The sequence below is a fragment of the Myodes glareolus genome, chromosome 11 (genome assembly GCF_982192425.1).
Source record: "Myodes glareolus chromosome 11, mMyoGla1.1, whole genome shotgun sequence".
In the NCBI taxonomy this organism is placed as follows: Eukaryota; Metazoa; Chordata; class Mammalia; order Rodentia; family Cricetidae; genus Myodes; species Myodes glareolus.
In genome coordinates this window covers 47,847,523-47,866,140 of record NC_142036.1, presented here as the reverse complement: position 1 = coordinate 47,866,140, position 18,618 = coordinate 47,847,523, and the positions used below count along the sequence as shown (strand labels likewise).

At 36.7% G+C, this 18,618-nt stretch overlaps 1 protein-coding gene and 1 pseudogene across 15 annotated transcripts in view; one reads left to right on the top strand and one right to left on the bottom strand.

Moving 5' to 3' along the window:
- The window catches only part of Gphn (gephyrin), a 351,833-nt gene that overhangs the window by 69,209 nt on the left and 264,006 nt on the right, over window positions 1-18,618 (top strand). The window lies entirely within an intron of this gene.
- LOC125387736 (mitochondrial import receptor subunit TOM34-like) lies at window positions 2,530-4,430 on the bottom strand (annotated as a pseudogene).

Below are 18,618 nucleotides of genomic sequence, written 5' to 3'. Positions count from 1 at the left end.
TCTCTGTAATGACTGCACAAGTTTGCTCTCTTAGCCGTGGATGAGTGTTTCCCTTACCTCACATTCATGCCAACATGAGCTGTCATGAGTTGTTTTATTGATCTTAGCCATTTTGACAGGTTTAAGATGAAATCTCAAAGTAGTTTTAATTTGTATTTCCCTGATGGCTAAGAATGTTAAACATTTCTTTAAGTATCTCAGCCATTTGAACTTTCCTCTGTTAAGAGTTTTGTTTAGAGCTGGGTGGTGGTGGTGCACACCTTTATCCCAGCGTTTGGGAGGCAGAGGCAGACAGATCTCAGTGAGTTTGAGGCTAAACTGATCTACAAAGTGAGTTCCAGTACAGCCCGGATGGTTACATAGAGAAACCCTGTCTCAAAGAGAGAGGAAAGAGGGAGGGAGGGGAGAGGGAAGGGTTCTGTTTAGATCTGCAACCCATTTTTAATTAGATTATTTATTTTCTTGATATCTAGCTTTTTGAGTTCTTTATATATTCTGGGTATTAACCCTCTATCAGATGTATAAGATGGATCTAAAAATAAAAGTGATAATTAGTGAAATAAAACAGTTTTTTTGTTTAAAAGTCTATTCTTATGTTGATCATGAAGAAATCCTTTTCTCATTGATGACAGAAATCATCCTTTTGTCCAGGTTATCTAAGATATGTGTTTTGCCTTACCAATTAATCACTTGGCAGGTATCTCATTTACTGCATCAGCTACTGCCATATCACAGTGCTAAAGATCCTGTGCTGCTTTGCTGAATTATGTATCCAAAGTACAAGATTAAATGCTTGTAATTTGTATATCCCACAAATAAACTATTAAGTACATTAATTCTAGATACGAAAGTCTGCAATTTAAGAAAATGAAAAAAGCCATAAGATAAAGTTTAAAATTACAGGAAAAAAATCAGTATTGATTCCATGAAATTGTAAAAAAAATGATAATTTTACTATAATGCTTAGTTACATGGTAAAGTTATTGAATTATAGAGTTTGTTACTATCCTGTGGAAGTCCCTGCAAAGAAAGAAAATGAAAGGGAAAAAGAGAAAAAAGAAAGAACGAGCAAAAATTAAAGATATGTATTTTTTCTAAAGTATCTGATTCATCTTTGCAATAGTAAATGCTCTTAAATTATTTGTGTATCTTCATGCAAACTTTGTTATTAATATGTTTGCTTTTCTAGCATTATATGTCTACTAAATAAAATGGGGTAGAGTGATATGTCAGTAGACAAGAAAGTTAATGTGCCAGTGTTTATTTGGAAGAAATGAAAGGCAATAAAACATAAACTAATGAAGAAAACAGTTTAAAAATACCATAAATATTTTAAGAAATTAATTTTAGCGCCTTATGTTCTTTGTTACTAAATGCTTTTAAACTAAACTGTATAAATAGTACTTATTCATATGTATTGGGTAAAGCACTCTTCCATTCATTGTAGCCTCCTTAAGAGAAATATTTACTGTTTTAATTTTGAGCACCCTGCATATTTTCTTATATATATTTGGTGTTCAATAGCAATATATTTAGTAAGTGTTTTGCATTTAGACAGCTGGTATTTTTTGTTTTTTTTGTTTGTTTTGGGTTTTTTTGGTTTTTTCATAGATCATTCTATATTATTAAGGAAATAAGTGAAAATATATTTAAATTAACATTTCTTTTACAGGGTTGAAATTCAGCCATAGGAAAGGTACATGTTAAGATGTAGCTTGCTTTTATTTTCTATTTTGTGCTGCAGTCGACATAGCACAACAATTTTCATCACTACTGAGTTTCTGGTGCAAGGCTGAGAAGACAAATGTACAAAAGCCGACTGTACAGAAGAAAATCTTTTAATGCAACAGCAACACACAGTTCAATAAAATCAGTTCAATTAACTTCAACATATTAACAACAACAACAACAAAAACAAAGAAGCCTGAGGGGCTGCTGTTGGGGGAAAGGTCAGTTCCTGCTCAGACTGGAGGGACAAGAATCTCAAGGAGGCCTCTCTCCCCATCCTAGGAGGAATTTAGGCTCTTTGAATGCGTAGGTAGCTCCATACAGAAGGCAACAACATAGAACCTCCAAGGGTCCGGCTCTGCCTTCCCACAAAGGGCCTGGACTAAAGGCACTGGGGCTCAACACAGGACACTGTGCCAAGGACAGGGTGCAGACAGCAGTTGTACCCTTGGGGAAATGGCAGCCTTGGAGAACCAGCTCAACAGGCCGCTTCGGGTGTAGGTAAGCCAGCACTTTAGCCTGTCAACACTACCCTCCCAGCTCAGATTAACTGGAGAGGTGTGGTATCTTGGGACACCACAAGGGCAACAATCGGTCTGAGGCACATCTGGGTCATGACAATCGTCAAGTACTTTGTTGACAAGGACCAGGCAGAAGCAAGGGGATGAGCCCAGGGCTGTAGCTTCACACTTTAGCTCCAATGGGGACCTTTCTGAAAAAAATATCCTGTGCTTGTCAGTAAATGGACTTAATTTGAACAGCAAAGCTTCTCAGGTGGAAGGCTGCTACCTCTCCAAGGGGCCAAAATGGGGTTGCTTTTGCACTCCCTTAGGGGCATGCTGGGTTTTGGTGGCAGATGCAGGGGAGGCCCCTAGCTTCTCTGGGAAGGTCAGGTAGAGGGTTCCTGTTGCCCTCATGGGGTTTTAGTTCATGTTCTGGTTGACTTCCTGCTGTAACTTCTGTGCAGGGCCATTACCTGGGTTCAATTTGTAGGAGGCTGCTAATATCTGCAAGGCTGGATTTATAGTCCTTCAGTGCCTTGTAGGCTTGAGCCCGTCTGTAAAAGGCCTTCACATTCTTCCCATCCAGCTTGAGGGCTTCTTTTTTTTTTTTTTTTTTACTTTATTTTCTTTTTTTTTTTTTGAGAGTAAATTTTATTAAATTATAAAAGTTTCCATTTCCGCCCCTCTTCCCAACACCCTCCCACTCCCCCCACTCCCTCTCCTCCTCCCTCTTCGTCCCTGAGGGCAGTCAGGGTTTCCTGCCCTGTGGGAAGTTCAAGTTCCTCCCCCCTCCCTCCAGGTCTAGGCAGGTGAGTATCCAAACAGACTGGATCCCCAAAATCCAGTATATGCAGAGGAAACAAGTCCCAGTATCATAGTCAATGGCTTTTCAGAAAGACTTCGGGACAGCCACATTCAGAGAATCCGGCCAAATTCCGAGAATCTGGTTAGATCACGTCCTCGTTCAGTCCCAGTCCAACTGGCCTTGGTAAACTCTCATTAGATCTGTTCCCTTGTATCAGTGGGTGATAGCATCCCTCGCAGTCCTGATTTTCTTTTTCATGTTCTTCCTCCTTCTGCTCCTCATTTGGACCTTGGGGGGCTCAGTCCGGTGCTCCAATGTGGGTCTCCGTCTGTATCGCCGTCCTTCGCCAGATGAAGGATCTAGGAATGGGGAAAGCTCGGTGGCCTGGGAGGGGGAGAGTGAGGAAGGATGAATATGGGATCAGGGAAGAATATATTTTAAATAAGGGAGTCATTTTAGGGTTTACAGGAGACTTGATTATATATGGGATCCCAGGTCCAAGGAGAGATCCCCAGATTGTTCTCTGGACAGAGGAGAGGGTGCCTGAACCGGCCGTGGCCCATAACCATACTGATGTATATTTTGCTTATCACCCTAGATCCCTCATCTAGCTTGAGGGCTTCTGTGCAGTCCTTTACTGCCTCCTTGTACTGTTTCAGGACCAGATGGCAGAGCGCTCTGTTGCTGTACGTGGCAGATTCCAGGCTACTAAACAAGAGGCTTTCACTGTACTTCTCAATAGCTTTCTTATGGTTGCCCTTCTTTACAAGCTCATTGCCTTCTTCCTTCAGAACTTTGGCTCTCTCCATATCCCCAGCAGAAGGCACTCTGCTCTTTGTGATTTCTTTGGATTTGTTTTTAGCTGTCTCTTTGTGATTCTCCGAAGGCAAGGAATTCCATCTCTTCTGGGCTGAAACAGGCACCACAGGAATGAATAGGGGGCAGCTTCAGGCGCCACGCAGGCCCAAGTGAGTCCATGAGAGCTCTAGTGATTCTGTTGATGCCTTCCAAGGCTGATGCCACACTGTTATCAATTTGCAGCACAGTCTTATAGTCGACATAGGCCAGCGTGTACTTCTCCAGGGCTTCATATGCACATGCTCTTCGCAGCAAGGGTTTGATGCTGAAGGGAACCAAGGTCAGCACTGAAGTGCAATCTTTGATGCAGTCTGTGCAGTTCCCATCCTTCAAGTAGCACGCTGCACGGTTGGAGTACAGAACGCTTTCTTCCTTGGGGTCTGCAGAACCTCGCGCCTGCAGCAGCCGCAGTGTGCCCTCGTACAGCGCCGAGGCCTTGCCGTACTGGCCATTGCGGAAGTTCTGGTTGCCGGTGGTGCGGAGCTATTCCACTGACTCTGAGACTTTGGGGGCCATCCCCGGGAGGGCCGGTAAACAGAGACCAACTCCTTTCCCAGCTACTTAGTGCGCAACAGCTTCCGGGCGGAAGCAGCCACTGCGTGCCTTTAAGGCCGGCGGCTGCCTCCAGCTGGTATTTTTTGATAGAATGAATATTTTTCTTCCTCAAGTTTAAGAGCTATTTTCAGGTAATAAAAGAATTAATATTTATATAAATACGATAAACTATATGATTTTATAAGTGCCAAGTTTTACTAATTTATTGTTTTGTTTTCGTTTTTCGAGACAGGGTTTCTCTGTGACTTTGGAGCCTGTCCTGGAACTAACTCTTGTAGACCAGGTTGGTCTCGAACTCACAGAGATCCACTTGCCTCTGCCTCCTGAGTGCTGGGATTAAAGGCGTGTGCCACCACCGCCCGGCGTTTTACTGATTTAAAATGGTTCTTTTGTTAGTCTCTTTATCATGTTATTGATTTTTATTCATTTGCTTATTTACTCTGCTGTTTGGTATTTGTCAACTTGATACAAACCTAGCCATATCTGAGAAGAGAAAAAATTTTAAATTATTACTGAAGTTACTTGTTTTACATCCCGACTGCAGTTTCCCCTCCCTCCTCTCCTCTCATTCCCTTTCCCCAAGCCCCTAATCTACTCCTCCCCCAATTGTATTCAGAAAAGGACAGGTCTTCCATGGGTATCAACAAAACATGGTCTGTCAAGTTGAAATAAGACTGAGCATCTCTCCTTGTATTAAGGCAGGAAGAGAAAATTTTAATTGAGGAAATGCCGACTGGCTTTTAGGTATGTCTGCTGGGCAAATTTGGAATTGGTCCAAATTTGGAATTGGTCAACCTGGATGATATAAGAAAGCAGACTGAGCAAGCCAGGAGGATCAAGCCTACCTTGAGTTCCTGCCTGACTCCCTCAGTGTTGGAGTGTGATCTCAGAGTTGTAAGATGAAGTAAACCTTTTCCTCGTTAAGTTGTTTTGGAAATGGTGTTTTATCATAGCAATAGAATCCCAAACCTAAGACATTTACTAAAAATCTTGAACACTTTAGTGATCAAATAATAACATGATTCCTCAGCTCTTATAGCCTAGGCACTAATGGGAAAAGCACATATTTATCAAGTAATACTGTTAATTTCTATATAATTATAGACTTAAGATAAGTATATTAAAATTAACTTTCATTAATATTGAAAGCAATTAATTCTCATTAGAGAACTATGTCTCAATAGACATAATTTAAAACATTTATATATCAAATATAGTATAGCGACATTGTAAGCAATGAGTTTACTTTTAAAAATATGTAAAAGTGTATATTAAATTATTTTCACATAGAGTTTTAGTTTTTAGTTTTTATTGTCTAATAGCAGTAATTTTTTTAGTCTTAGTCATTTTCTAAATCTTTTTCCATAGCTATTCAATTTTAAAAAATGAAATCACGATATTCTCAAAAATTCAAACCTACAAAATATTTTTAATTTTCTTGGTACTTTTCTTTTACTATCTTCATAACTACTCAATTACAAACATTGCCAAGTCATATCAGTTGCATCTCCAAAGTTATATTGAGCTTATCTACATTATGTCATCTGCTACCACCTTAGTTCAAATGACCATTGCCTCTAGCATAAACTATTAAAACTTCTAAATATTTCTTTCCACTCGTATCATCTGCTAATCTATTCTCCATAGATTATTAACAGAAAATCAAACCATGGCATTTCTTTTTTGAAATTATTTAGTGACTTTCTGATCTATTAAAGATATACTAGTTAAACCATGGTTTGTGACTTTCTCTGCCATCCTATTGCCATTTTTCTTTCATATTATTTACATAAGCTACATTGTCTTTCTTTTTGTATTATTATTTATTCATTCACTTTTGTCTCCCTTTCCCTGGAATATTTTTCTCTCAACCTTTCATGTGACTGATTTCATGGATCATCATCTACCTATTCCTATTCCAGTAGGTCTTCTGTGATTAAGCTTCATGTATAATGACCTTTATTTGTAACTGTGCTTTTAGCTTTAATTATCACATTATTTATTGTCATTTAGTTTTTAATCTTCCTAAGTTTTTTGAAAGTTTATTCATTATTAGTTTTAGATAATTAAACACTTGATGCTTGCATACTATTAAATTTATGTTTGACATGAATGTTTTCCCAGTTTTCTGAGTTGTTACTGCAGAATTGCAAGCACATTAAATAGTGAAATATAATGATAATTGGTGATTGCAAAAAATTATAATCCATATTTCTAAATATGTCAAAATATTAGATTATAAATGAAAAATTTTTTTTATTTTTGTGGATAATATAAAGGTAAGAATTAATATGCTTGTTAATATCTAAAGTTATTGCTAATATTCTTCAACTACTCAGTGTTTACTGAGTATTTAACATTATAGTATTCAGGCCATCTAAATTAAAGAATAGTAATAGTTTTCAACCTATTTTCTCAACGTGATCTGTGAATGAAATGAAATGGAGCAGAAATTGAGTGAAACTAATTATAAAGCTAATTTTAGCAGTTTTTTTTTTTTATAAGAAACCATCATTAAGAGCCATATTTCCCACACAGTGTATCTAACCTACCATGTTCATAAAATATTACTATGGGCAACATGGTGGAGTTTATGAGGGTAATCATCACATCTATCAGACAAAGTCCTGGCTCAAGTTAATTCAGTTTTGACATTGGATTGCACTATATGATGATACCACATCTCTCTGAAGCTGAGATTTACATAATTAACTGATGTAAAATTAAAAAAAAAGCTAGGAATGCAAGAAAATCAGTGTGGAATAGGGAACATGGATAGTGGTAGTGTCCAGAGTGATTCTAAACTTTTAGTTCTGTGTGTAGCCCAAGAGATATATCCATCTTTTTACTGATTGTGGCTAGTAATAAATAAATTGTGGCTAGATAATAATTCTTTGAAATAAAATTTTAACCTTTTCTTCAAGCAGCTACTTAGTTTATATGAACGTAAAACTTACTTAGTAGGCAGAACTGTCTGTAGCCTCTCTAGATTTAGGGGTACTGTGAAGTACTTTGAAATAGTAAAGTTTACAAACTTTTCATAAAACATTAAAATATCTATCAAAGATAATTTTGATGATTTTATGGTATTTTCTGAAGACCTGGTCTTCAACAGCACTCCCATAAGAGTTCTGTTTATACTAAGAACATAACAGTCAAAACTAATTGACTTTTACAGGGTTTAAACTAAGTATAAAAATGGAAGTATAAATAAGCCAAAATATACCTGGGGATATTGTTCAGCTGGTATAGCATGCAAGATGCACAAGGTTCAGTTCCTATAATACCATAACCTGGGCATAATGGCCTGTAATCCCCACTCTGAGAATGGAGACTGGAGCTTATCTTAAAAACAACAACCCCATGTATGTGTGCATATGTGTGCATAACACACACACACACACACACACACACACACACACACACACACACCTAGGTACAAAATACTCGTAGGACTATTAATTATATTTTTTGTGTAAAAAACAACAATAATTTAGGTTCTCTGTAAGCTTTTTACAGGAATTTGTGTAGAATAGTGTCAGATAGTTATAAACCAGAGAAGGTGTCTTAATTACTTTCTCCTTGCTGTGATAAAATAAGCAGTTTAAGGAAGGAAGAAAAGTAGGTAGGTGGCTGGGTTTGTTTTAGCTCATAGTTCAAGGTACAGTGCATCATGGTGAGGAAATCAAGGCAGCAAGAGAAGAGCAGTGAATGTATGCCAGTGTCTTTTGCTTTCTCCCTGAATGCCCCCACCTACAGTGAAGATGAGCATTATCACCTTAATTAACATAGAAACAAAATCAAGATAGTCTCTTAGGTATGTCACTTGGCCCATTTCCTGGTGATTCTAGGTTCTGTCAAATGTCAACAGTAATTATCAAAGAAGTCTTCTGTGGGATTGGTTGTTATTTCCCTACAGTGGAGTTAGAACTCTTTGGCTGTCATATACTTCTAAGTGACTACTGGTGTTCTAGGAAAACATTTTAAGTGGTGAAATTTCCCTAAAACATAAGGCTGATTATTGTAAGACAATAACAAATTATGAGTCAGTAGTGGTGATAGGAATATAATCGTTAGCTTTTAAAAATGCATCCTTTAATATTATCCTAAAGAGTAACCCAAAATTCAAATTAGAAAGTAAAGCACTGTTAATTTAAATATATCTCTTTCTGTAATGTGTTAAACTAAAACAGACTTGTTCCTAAAATAGTTACATAAGAACAGTTTGTTGTCACAGAAGACTCTTTTCCCTATAAAGTAAGTCTACTATAAAGGATATAGTCTTTATTTAAAATCTTAAGCTACAAATATTTATCCTTCTGAGCCATCTGCTCAGCTAAGTAACCATAAAAATTCTAGGCTGAAATCTGAAAAATGGAAATACTTGAAAATCTTAGCAAAGCTGACTCTTTTTTTTAAGCAGCATGTGTCTTCCTTTGAGCAAAATTAGAATGATACAGATTCTTATTTGTGAAATATTATATTAGGTTCATTTAAAAACAAGAGTTTTAAACTCTCTGAGATAAAATACTCCATCTGAATAAAATGAGTTCATTCAGATGTCCAATTACTACTCTAAGTGAGAATAAAGAAAACTAATGTTTATTAAGTGTTTGTTGGTAAAATAAAATGTATGTCAATTCTTTAGACTTTCAAAAGATCCTTTTACCAAAATGTATTAATCATTTAAAATTACTATCTCAAATATCATTGCCAGGTATGGTGTCTCTACAAGTCCTCAGATGAATACCGTGAACTCTGGTCTCCTCCCTTCTTATATTCCTTTCTCTCTCCAACTATATCCCTTCTTGTCTCCTGTACAGACCTACAGACCTCTATGATTAACTAATGGCTAGCTCTACCCTCTGATCTTCAGGCAAGCTTTATTTGTGCAGCACAGAGAAAATGTCACCACAAAGAAATTTATTCAACAATGTGTACACAGTCCTGAAACATTATCTGAAGCCTATAGACCTTTTAGAAAAGATGCGTTCATATTACTGTATTTTAGGGTTTTTAAGTAATGTTTATTAAAAATTTTGGGATTATAAAAATATATTCTGATCATTTATCCTTCATCAACTTCCCCAAGATTCTGTTAACCTCTATACTCACCCAAATTAGATTACAGGATTTGTTTCTGGGTCGGTAGTTAGATTCTCCTCTGGTGGTGTGCAGAGTACCTTCCCATACCAGGGACACTAGTCAATAGTGGACAAGGCTTTAGTTAGGCACCTTTTTGACTCTATTTGTGCAATGAGATATATAAGAATTATCTTCAGCAATAGGTTCTTAATATCAATTTGTGGAGAGGAGACAATAGACTTAACAGTAGCTTGAGATTTTGAGGGCTTTTACCTTTGGCCAAATTCAACTAGATGTAACCCATTACTAGCACTAGAGGGTTCACTTGATGGCAACTTGGGGCATTATTTCCCATATTATTTGGTGACTCCATTTCTTTCTCTCATGTGTATATATCTTAAGAAGCTTCTATAGTAGTAGGTTTCCATATGATCCTTCAATGGTCGTTAGTGTTAGTTTTCACTCCCTGTATTGCCTTCCTTACCCATCCATCTTCTTCCTTTAATCCTACCATGCCATCCCCCTCATGACTTTTTATAAAAGTACTTTTCTGTTTTCCTTGGGAGTTATCCCCTCCTGCCTAGTTCCTTACTCTATACCTAACTTCTATAGTTATATAGGTTGTAACACTCCTATCTAAAGCTTACTATCTAACACATGTAAGAGAAAATATCAAATATTTGTCTTTTATGATCTTAGCTTCCTCACTCAGGATGATTTTTTGCTAGCTTCATCTGTTTATCTGAAAATTTCATAATTTAATGCTTTGTTCTTATTTATCCTCCCTCTCCAGATTAAATGGTTTCAAGTCGCAAATCACCAGGCACTATCACTTCTTTGTGCCCACAAGCCATAACTGAAGGAGAAAATTTCTCTTTCTTTGAGTGTCATTATGCTCTTACTGCATTATCTTAAAAAGTTTACTATATATTTAAATCAAATGAGTTAACATCAGATGAATGGCCCATCTTTCCTTGTGGAGTTTGAGAAACTTGTGCTCCTAAATATTATCTCCTCATTTTCATTGTCTTAATTGATTTCTTTTTCTTTTTGGCTACTAAACTGCTTCTTAATTTCTTTCCATTCTGAACCTTTAATTCTTTCTAAAGGGAATATGTCAGATTATGGATGTTATTTTTGTTATATCCTTACCAATTACTAACCTAAATTTGGTTTGATCTGTGATTGAAAACAAGCTAGTACAAATTTATGATCTTCTCCAACGTAACCTAAGATAAAAGGAGAGATAGTAGATCTAGGATCATATAAAGGTTGGTACCTTAGACAAGATTGGTACCAGGTATCAGCAGCATCAGTTGGTTTCACACAATTTGCATAAAAAGAAACGATTCATTTATTAGTTAGTATAAAACTATTAATCTGTTACTCCTGAAATTCACCAGAAAATTTCTACCATTTTGACCAAATTTAAACAAGCTTTTATTAAAATTTTAAATACTGAACAAGATGGAATTTGATCAGGACTACCACCTAGAAACATTCCATTTCAGTTGTGTGGCTTCCAGACACATGGTGGGGCTTATTTGAACAAAACCCTTAGGCCACTATACTTTCCCGTGAGGCTCTGTTGTTATTTCCAAGAACTATACTTACCAGAATCACAGTTAGTTGCTTGATCCTTGAGTGGGTATTATTTTTTCAAGAACTACAACTCCCAGTTTCCCAGGAAACTACTTGGTCTTTTGGGCTTACAAATTAACATTGGTCAGTCTAACATATCCAGCCTAGAGTAAGTTTTTTTCGATCAGTACACAGTTTAAGGCATCAACAGCACTACTTTTAAAATGGTTGACAGACAAGACAAACCTGTGTGGGTTGTGCAGGCCTTAGAAGAGCTGGTACAGGAACAAATACATGCTAAGCATATTGAAGACTCCAACAGCCTTTGGAATTCTTCTGTATTTTGTTGTTTAAAAGAAATCTGAGAGAGAGAATATCCAAATTAACAAAATCAGAAATGAAAAGGGGAACAACAGACACGGAGGAAATATAGAGAATCATCAGGTCATATTTTGAAAACCTGTACTCCACAAAATTGGAAAACTTAAAGGAAATGGACAACTTAAGGGATAAATATTACTTACCAAAATGAAATCAAGACCAGATAAGCAAATTAAACATACCTATAACTCCTGAAGAAATAGAAATAGAAATAGTCATCAAAAGTCTCCCAACCAAAAAAAGTCCAGGACCTGGTTTCAGCTCAGAATTCTACAAGACTTTCAAAGAAGAACTAATACCAATACTCCTCAAATTATTCCACACAATAGAAACAGAAGGAACATTGTCAAACTCTTTTTATGAGCCTACATTACCCTCATATCCAAGCCACAGAAAGACTTTACTAAGAAAGAGAATTATAGACCAATCTTACTCATGAACATTGATGCAAAAATACTAAATAAAATACTGGCAAATCGAATCCAAGAACACATCAGAACCATCATCCACAATGATCAAGTCGGCTTCACCCCAGAGATGCAGGGATGGTTCAACATATGAAAATCTGTCAATGTAATGCATCTTATATACAAACTGAAGTATTAAAACCATATGATCATCTCATTAGATGCTGAAAGAATTTTTTTGACAAAATACAACATCCCTTCATGATAAAGGTCTTGGAGAGTGCAGGGATACAAGGAACATACCTAAAGATAATTAAGGCAATATATGGCAAGCCAACATCAAACTAAATGAAACGAAATTCCCAGCGATCCCACTGAAATCAGGGATATATATTCAATATAGTTCTTGAGGTCCTACCTAAAGCAATAAGACACCAGAAGGAGATCAAGGGGATACAAATTGGAAAAGAGGAAGTCATCAAACTGTCATTGTTTGCAGATGAAATGATAGTTTACATTAGCGACCCCAGAAATTCTATCAAGGAACTTCTACAGCTCATAAATACTTTCAGTAATGTAGCAGGATACAAGATTAACGCAAAAAAAAAAAAATCGGTAGCCCTCCTGTACTCAGGTAATAAAAGGGCTGAGAAAGAAATCAGAGAAACATCACCCTTCACAAATAGCATAAAATATCTAGGAGTAACTCTAACCAAACAAGTGGATTACTTGTGTGACAGGAACTTTGAAGAAAGAAATTGAAGAAGACACCAATATCTCCCATGCTCTTTGGGTATGTAGAATTAACATAGCAAAATGGCAATCTTACCAAAAGCAATCTACAGATTCAATGCAGTGCCCATCAAAGTCCAGCAAAATTCTTCACAGACCTCAAAAGAATGATACTCAACTTCATATGGAAAAGCACAAAACCCAGGATAGCCAAAACAATCCTGTACAATAAAAGAATTTCTGGAGGTATCACAATCCCTGACTTCAAGGTCTACTACAGAGCTACAGTACTGGAAACATCCTGGTATTGGCATAAAAACAGACAGGAGGATCAATGGAACCGAATTGAAGATCCAGATATTAATCCACATCTCTTCGAACACCTGATTTTTGACAAAGAAGCAAAAATAAAAATGAAAAAAAGAAAGCATATTTAGCAAATGGTGCTCGAATAACTGGATATCAACATGTACAAGAATCAAAATAGACTCATATCTATCACCATGCACAAAACTCAAGTCCAAATGGATCAAAGACCTCAACATAAAGTCAGGCACACTGAACCTTATAGAAGAGAAAGTGGAAAGTACACTTGAACACATTGGCACAGGAGACCACTTCCTAAATATTACTCCAGTAGCACAGACACTGAGAGAAGCAATTAATAAATGGGACCTCATGAAACTGAAAAGCTGTGTAAAGCAAAGGACACAGTCAACAAGACAACCTACAGAATGGGAAAAGATCTTCACTAACCGCACATCAGACAAAGATCTGATCTCCAAAAATATACAAAGAGCTCAAGAAATTGGTCACCAAAAGAACAAATAATCCAATTTAAAACATGGAATACAGACCTAAACAGAGAACTCTCAACAGAAGAATCTAAAATGGCTTAAAGACACTTAAGGAAATGTTCAACATCCTTAGTCATCAGAGAAATGCAAATCAAAACGATTCTGAGATTCCAGGATGGCCAAGATCAAAAACAATGATGACAGTTTATGCTGGAGAAGTTGTGGGTTAAAGGGAACACTCTTTAAGTGCCTTTTAGACATAAAGCAAAAAAAACCAGAATACAGTTCACAATCCTAGAGAACCTAGACAACAGTGAGGACCCTAAGAGACATACATAGATCTAATCTACATGGGAAGTAGAAAAAGACAAGAACTCCTGATTAAATTGGGAGTATGGAACCTTGGGAGAGAGATGAAGGGGAGGGGAGAAGCAGGGACAGGAGCAGAGGAAAATCTAGAGCTCAGCAAAAATAAAAAAAAAAGAAAGAAAACTTGAAAATGGAGAATGGTAACAGATCTAAGAACTGTTAATAAGGTGATTCAACCAATGGACTCTCTACATCCTGGTATTCCTCTGCCTTCTCTATTGCCTAATGGATGACCTCTTACAGTTTTTGATCTAAAAGATTATTTCGTCACTATACAAGAAAAAGACAGAGAAAAATTTACCTTCACTGAGCATAGTTATAATTCTCAGCCTGTTAAGAACGATCAATAAAAAAATTCTCCCACAGGGAATGTTAAATAGCCCCACCCTGTGTCAGTATATTGTGTGTCAGTCATTGGAAATGATACGTTTGCAATTTCTTGAATCTATAGTTTACCATTACATTGATAATATTTTACTATCTGATTCAAAATAGACATTTTAGAAAGAATGTTTGAAGAAGTAAAGAAAATTTTGACTTGTTTCTCCTGAAAAAATACAAAGAGGAGATTCTATTAATTATTTAGACTATAAAATAGTTTAAAAAATTATACCGTGCAAATTAGGAGAGATCAATTGCAGTCTCTTAATGACTTTCCAATATCACTAGGAGACATTTCTTATCTACCGCCTACTATTGGGATAACATCTGATGAACTGAGTAATTTGATCATCAAAACCTTAGATGATGGCGAGGATTTAAATAGTCCTAGGAAATTAGCAGCTGAAGCTAAGAGAGAATTGGCTTTGGTGGAAGAGAAATTACAGAAGGCACATGTGGATTATGTGGATCTGAAGCTTAACTGCACTTCTGATATTTTCCCTCCAAATGTTCCCCTACAGGAGTTTTGATGCAGAGGAAAGATATTATCTTAGAATTGATCTTTTTACCCACATAAACCTAGTAAAAAAATTTTAAAAATTTATATGGAAAAGGTCTCTGAGTTAATTCTTAAGGAAAATTGGTACTTTGTTAACTATTGTGAATAGATTTAGCAGTGATGGTAGTATTATTCATTAAAAAATGAAATTGACAAATTATGGGCAGAAAGTAAACCCTGGCAAAGAGCTTGTTGTAATTTTTTGGGAGAGATTAACAACACATACCAGTTTTTATCCCCTGATATCAGACTCTGTGTTTTATTTATTAAGACAAATTAGAATTCATGCTGCAAATGGGACTGATTTTCTTGTCCTTATCTGAAGAGTCTTCCTGAGGCCAAAGTGAAGAGATTTGGATTAATTCTGTTGATGGAGGAATTCTCTAAACAGCTTAGTATAGATTCTGTTGCGTAGTTACTCATGTACATGTTTATAAAGATTTATAATGAAATGGAGCAAGGCGATCAAGGATGTACAATCGGAGGAGAAAAGAATCACCAGGAAGTGGAATGGAACTAAGTCTTGTGTTCAATCTTTTTACTAAACTGATTAAGAAATGGAATAAAGGGTGACTTCAGGGCAAGATCTCACCCAACTGAGTTTCCAGCTTATGAAAAGAAATTGAAGAAAAGCTTAGAGCTAGGTGTGGTGGTTCATTCCTTTAATCCCAGCACTTAAGAGGCAGAGGCAGACAGATCTCTGAGTTTGAAGGCAGCCTGTTGTACAGATCCATTTTCAGGATAGTCTGGTATAGGCAATGAAGGAAACCTTTGAAAACAGAAAGTTGGTGAAGATGTAATTAAAAGAGGGACCATGATCCAGCCTCAGTAAGCAGTAGAACCAGGCTTCTGCAGGCACTTTTTTCTGGACCTAAGGATAGAAGAATGGTGTTATATAATTTGCCTCCTTGCGTAAGGAAAGCTGCTGAATCCAGACATGTGTCAGGGGTGTCCATGAATGGATGTCTTGATAGGCCATTGGGTTAAACTGAAGTTGAAGCCTGGATTGCCTTGGATGCCTCAAGATGTTAGAGATGTCAAAGCTGTGGGTTACCTGCCAAGGAAAGCTGCTATCAGGGAATGGAACCAGCCTAACAGAAATATATTGCTGTAGGAATTCCTACCACCAGTAGCCATTAATTTACCTGTACTCTTAGGCGTGGCCTCTTATACTATTTTTGCCAGTGTAAAGTAAGTGGCCTCTTTTCCGACTGCGGCATTCAGTTGCTGTTCTCCACAGCAGCAGAGGATTCTGATTTGTGAGTCTACCCCTAAATAAATAACCCTCTATTATTCTCAATTCTGAGCTAGTGTCGGTTTCTTTTAAGCATCCTTCTTCAGTATGTTGCAGTCAACAAAGCTGAAAGGAGATCTGAAAGCATTTTGACATCAGACATGGAGGTGTAGCGTTTGGATTTAGTCCAGCTGGTCTTCAATCTTGTTTTAGTTTAGTATCCTCACTATTCTACTTTCCCTATGTTCAGAGCAGTAATGTTGATACTGTGATGTGATATGTTTGAAGTATGTGATCTGCTTTTTGACTGATTTTACAAGGGATTCGGTTAAGAGACTGCATGAATCTCAGAAAATACCTTGAACTTTGGACTTCCAAACATTGTTGAAACTGTTGTAGAGTATGGGGTGTCGTTGGAGTCCACTTGTTTGTTCCCTGACTGCTCAGACTTGAAATAAACACACAGAAACTATATTATTTGCAATACTGTTTGTCCAATAGCTTAAGCATCTTTCTAGCTAGCTCTTATATCTTAAATTAACCCATTTCTGTTCATCGATGTGGCTGTGACTTACCAGTCAAAGTTCTGGCATTTGTCACTTCTGTCTATTGACTCTGCCTTCTTTCTCCCAGCATTCAGTTTAGTTTTCCCGCCTAGGTCTATTCTCCTTAGCCACTGACCTAAACAGCTTTATTCATTAACCAATAAAAGCAGCACATATACAGTACATATACAGAAGAACTTCCCACACCAATGGGGACTGTTAAAGTTGGACTAAATGCGTTTTACATTATGACATGGTTACAAATTTATGTGGACCAGGGAGTAGAATGTGGTAGTTCAAATGTAATTGCCCCCCTCAAGTCCTTAGGAAGTGAAACTTTTAGGAGGTGAGGCCTTGTAACCTAAATGTGGCCTTGTTGGAGAAAGTATGTCACTGTAGGGGTGGGCTTTGAGGTCTCCTATCCTCAAGCTACGTCTAGTTTAGATCATTTCCTGTTACCTGTAGGATCAAGATGTAGGACTCTCTATCATCACTCCAGTACTATGTCTGGCTGCATACCACCATGTTCTTCCGTGTTTATAAACCACCTTAATTAAATGTTTTTCTTCATAAGAGTTGCCTAAGACACTGGGTCTATACCCAAAGGAATAAAAGTCAAGGTGTGGTGGACTTGACACATTTGTTGCTGCACTGTTCACAGTAGTTAAGTCTTGGAACCTTCATGGATGCATTTCAGTAGGTAAATGAATAGAAAATGTGCAAATACTGGAGTATTATTTATCCATAACAACAATAGAATTATGTCATTTGAAAGAAAGTGGGTTAAACTTTCATGCGTAAAGCAATAAGCCAGATTTTTTTTAGAAAGAAAAACAAGTATTTTTTTCTGCCATGCAGAATGTAGATATAAAGCAATAAGACATGAAAATAGAAGGGATGCTCTTTGCAAGTAGGAAGTGAACCCAAGACATGGGGGTACAGTAGGTAGTGGATTGGCTAAATATAATAAATTTAATGTGTGATAGTTTCATAATGAAGCCCATTATTTTATATATGTATGTTAATGTATGACAGTTTCATGAAACCCATTTTATATGGAGTCAGTGCTCCAATTATAAGGTTGTGAAAACTTCACACTTTTTAGAATAGCTTCTGTAAATTCTATGGATTAATTGATAAAATGAACTTAAATTCTAATATAGTGCTTTACACATACTAAATGAATATACAGGTTGATCACTCTAATCTGAACTCCTGAAACATGATACGCTATAAAATCTGAAACATTTTGAACATCAACATGATGCCTTAATTGAAAATTCTATATGAGTGCTTGCAGGCACATTAAAGATATGTTTAAAAAAAATCACCCAAAGACTTTGTGTATAAAACACAGGACGAATAAGATGACTTAGCGGGTAAAGGTATCTGCCAACCAAGCCTTACAACCCAAGTTACACCTTGGAACCTACGTAGTGGCAGGATAAAACTGACACTGGCAAATTGTCCTCTGCCCTCTATATGTCTTTTGGCCCATAGTGACACACACATCCATAAATAAGTAAATAAATGTACTTTTAATAGCAATGATGATTTTGATTATAGTTGGGTCTCATCTGTAAGTTATGAATATCAAATATTACAAAATCCTAAAATAGGATATCTGAAATTCTTTTAGTCCTGTGTGCTCCAGATAAGAGAGACTTCTGTACTACTTGTAGTATTGAAGCTATTATTATTAGTGTGATTGTCAATGCATAATACTTTTTATATACTTATTTCAGAGGTTACTCTTTCTTCATCAGTAAGATGGACACTTTGTGTAATAAAATCTGGAGTAAGACCTAGGGCCTGGTAAAGAAACTGACATTGATAACATGTTAAAAATTTGAATGTTTAATGATGCCATGAAAATGGGAATGCCATTTTCAGAAATTAGTAGTGGTCAGAACCACTACTTCTGGCTGTATTCAGGAAATAGGGGAAAAAGGATAGTTTGAAATAAGTTTATTCTTAAACTCTCCCCACCAAATCCTTGGGTTTTCTGAATTACTTCTGTTTACTGAATATTCTCCTTCAGAATTTATACTCTATTTCCATTCTCTCTCTCTCTCTCTCTCTCTCTCTCTCTCTCTCT